Source organism: Carlito syrichta, unplaced genomic scaffold, assembly GCF_000164805.1.
Source record: "Carlito syrichta isolate Samal-C Ts95f unplaced genomic scaffold, Tarsius_syrichta-2.0.1 Scaffold307839, whole genome shotgun sequence".
NCBI classification, from domain to species: domain Eukaryota; kingdom Metazoa; phylum Chordata; class Mammalia; order Primates; family Tarsiidae; genus Carlito; species Carlito syrichta.
Window position 1 is genome coordinate 353186 of NW_007251935.1, and position 4089 is coordinate 357274.

Below are 4089 nucleotides of genomic sequence, written 5' to 3' on the forward strand. Positions count from 1 at the left end.
GTGACAGTGAGTGTGCCACTGCACTCCAGCCTGGGCAATGGAGTGAGACTCCAACTCAAATAATAATAATAATAATAATAAATTTGATTATATGAATACACCATTTTTTATTTATCCATTCAGCTAGTGGACATTGGGATGGTTTCCATGTTTTAGCTGTGATGATTATAATACTACTACGAACATTTGTGTACAAGTTTTTGTGCATACATATGTTTTCATTTTTCTTAGGTATGAAATTTCTGGATCATACGGTAATCCCATGTTTAATATTTTGAGGACGTGTCAAATTACTTTCCAAAGTGATTATACCATTTTACACTCCTACCAGCAACCAATGAGAGTCCCAATGTTTCCATGTCCTTACCAACACTTGTTATTGTCTTGTCTTTTTTCTGATAGCCATCCTAGTAGGTAAGAAGTGTTATCTCATTGTGCGTTCTATTTGCATTTTCCTAATGACCAATGATGTTGTGCATCCTTTCTTGTGCTTGTTAGCCATTTGTATATCTTTTTTTTTTTTTTTTTTTTGAGTTGGAGTCTCACTCTGTCACCAGACTGGAGTGCAGTGGCCACTCCCGGTCACTGCAGCCTCCACCTGCTGGGCTCTGGCAATCCTTCTGCCTCAGCCTTCCAAGTAGCTGGAACTCCAGGTGTGCGTTACCACGCCCAGCTAGTTTTTTATTTTATTGTAGAGATGAGGTCTCACCAAGTTGCCTAGGCGGGTCTCGAACCCACAGGCTCAGGCAATCCACTCACCTTAGCCTCCCAAAGTGCTGGGATTACAGGCTGAGCCACCAAGCCCAGCTTGTATATCTTCTTTAGATAAATGTTTATTCTAATCTTTGGTCCATTTTTAAATTGGGTTATTTGTTTTTTGCTGAATTGTAAAAAGTTGGATTTTTTTTTTTTGAGTTAGATTCTCACTCTGTCTTCCAGACTGGAGTGCAGTGGCACAATCATGGCTTACTGCAGCCTCCAACTCCTGGGCTCAGGCATTCCTGCCTCAGCCTCCCAAGTAGCTGGGACTACAGGTGTATGCCACAACACATGGCTAATTTTTTGATTTTTTTATGAAGACAAGGTCACACTATGTTGCCTAGGCTGGTCTTGAACTCCTGGCCTCAAAAGGAAATTATCTTTGATGATGTGGGTGGGCCTCATCCAATCAAAGAGCCTGAAGAACAAAACTGAGGTTTCTCTGAGGAAGAAATTCTGCCTGGGAACTGGACTTCAGCCTCAGCTCCTGCCTGAAAGCTTCCAGCCTGCCCTGCAGATTCCAGACTTGCCAGTCCTCATAATCATGTAAGTCTTTTCCTTGAAATAAATTTCTTTATATATCTCCTACTATTTTTTTTTCCTCTGGCGAGCCCTGAATAATGCAGGGAGGAAGAGGATGTCATCTTGCCATGAACTCCCCATTTGAATCCACTGAAAACACCAGATTTGATAGTGAAAGAGGAAAGCCTAACAGCCAAGGAGATGGTCTGAGGGGAGGGAGTTGATGTAGAATTGATTTTTCTTTTTTTTTTTTTGAGTTGGAGTCTCACTCTGTCGCCCAGACTGGAGTGCAGTCGACCTACTGGGCTCCGGCGATCCTTCCGCCTCAGCCTTCCAAGTAGCCAGAATTACAGGCATGCGCTACCACGCCCGGCTTATTTTTTTATTTATTGTAGAGATGAGGTCTCACTGCCCAGGTGGGTCTCGAACCCACGGGCTAGGGCAATCCATTCACCTCAGCCTCCCAAAGGCGCGGGATTACAGGCTGAGTCACCGAGCCCGGCTAGAATTGATTTTTCTCTCTGTCTTAGATGTTTAAATGTGCGCTTGACTTTTCAACATCAGTTAGTTCCTCCTGGCTCCTCTTGTCTGGTCATAAATACTATCTCCATCTCCTGATTCCAAGTTATTACTCATGTCTCAGAGGAAACAGCAACCCATGTCTAGAGATGGGGGTGCAAATGCTCCCTGAACAGTGCTCCATCTGGATCATCAGATGTATGGAGGCTCACTTCTAGAAGCTCAAGTTTAGTCACGGTTTTCATTATTCTTTGTCTCATCTGTGATCTCTGTCTTCTCCTCTTTCTCATCTATGATCTTTTTGTCTTCATCTCATCTTTGTCTGGAGATGAAGAGATTTCTTTCAACTTCCTGCACCCTCAACCAATGATCATGAGTTCAAGGGGAATAACTTGGCTTTGAGAAAAACAAATGATTTTGTCCAGGCTTGCTTCAAGGTCTTGGTCACTTTCTGAAGGTTTTCAGTTCTTCATCTGCAAGCTTATCTTGTCACTTGCTCCAGAACCTTCCTCCTCTTGCTTCAGGTAATACTATTTCTGGACAGATGATTTCTCAAGAGACTCCATTTCTTTCTTTTGACAAAGTTCAGTCACTTCATTTCCTCTTTCTGAAAGATTTTGATCTGCACTTTCCTTTTTTTTTTTTTTTGAGTTGCAATCTCACTCTGTCACTGACTGGAATGCAGTGGCACATTCATGGCCTCTGCAGCCTCGACCTGCTGGGTTCAGGCAATCCTTCCACTTCAGCCTTCCAAATAGTTGCAACTACAGGCACACACCACCATGCCCAGCTAATTTTTAAATTTATTATAGAGACGAGATCTCACCAAGTTGCTCAGGCTGGTCTTGAACCTACACCATTCATATTCAGCACTAGTCCTAGTAAAATTAAAGCTAGTGTCAAGTTTCTTGCTGCAGTGAAAGAAGATAAAAGTCTAGAAGTGCCTGTTGCTCTGGACATGTCTAACCCCTTGATTTGGTCCATCTTTTTTTTTTTGAGTTGGAGTCTCACTCTGTTACCCAGACTGGAGTGCAGTGGCTGCTCCCAGCCACTGCAGCCTCGACCTGCTGGGTGCCGGCGATCCTGCTGCCTCAGCCTTCCAAGTAGCTGGAACTACAGGTGCGCGCTACTATGGCCGGCTAATTTTTATTTATTGTAGAGATGAGGTCTTGCCAAGTTGCCTGGGCGGGTCTCGAACCTGTGGGCTCAGGCAATCCACTCACCTTGGATTTGGTCCATCTTAGCTTAATAGGAAACCAACTGGGTTTTTTTTTTTTTTTTTGGTCTGGAGAGCCCTGACTAATGCAAGGAGGAAGAGGAGAAAAGATGTTGTCTTGCCGTGAACTCTCCATCTGAATCCACTGGAAAACCAGATTTGGGAATGAAGGAGGAAAGCCTAACAGCCAAGGAGATGGTCTGAGGGGAGGAAGTGGAGAGCATCCTATCTCACAGGAAACAGCACCCCATGTCTAGAGATGGGGATGCAAATGCTCCCTGAACAGTGCTCAGTACAGATTCATGGCAGAATGAAGCACCTAGAGTACCCAGCCACACAGACCTGCTGTCGTTGTCAAGTCCAACTAGACCACGACACACCGTGGAGAACACTGAACAACACTCCGCCCAGAACCAAGCTTGCATCTGGCAACTCTGCAGACCCAGGAATGGAGAGAATGGCGGGGGGTGGGGGGCAGGACTAATCCAACATAGGACTCACATGCCTTTAATCCCAGCACTTTGGGAGGCTGAGGCGAGAGGATTGCCTGAGTCCAGGGGTTCGATACCAGCCTGGGCAAATTGGTGAGACCTTATCTCTACAATAAATCAAAACATAAGCCAGGCGTGGTAGCGCTGCATGTGATTCCAGCTACTGGCAAGGCTGAGGCAGAAGGATGTCCTGAGCCCAGCAGGCTGAGACTGTGGTGGCCATGAGCGTGGCATTGCATTCCAGCCTGGGCAAGAGTTAAGACTCCAACTCAAACAAACAAACAAAAAAAAAAGAACTCACGTGCCCTCAACCTTGTTCAGGGCCACTTCTTTTCTCAACTTGAACTTCCTCTGTGGCCCTGGAGGCCTCATCCTATCTTCTGGCATGCTGTTCCCTCTGCCTGGAAAACGCTTCCTCTTGCCGCCCACACGGGAGCAAGACCCGCCTTGTAGTTACTGGACCTCATAGTCCCTGTTTCCCGTACCCAAGGCAAGGCCTGCACAGAGTAGGTGCCCAGTGCTCCACACGTGTGTGGAGAGACTGGATGGATGAGTGAGTGAAAGAAATCATTTACCGTCCAT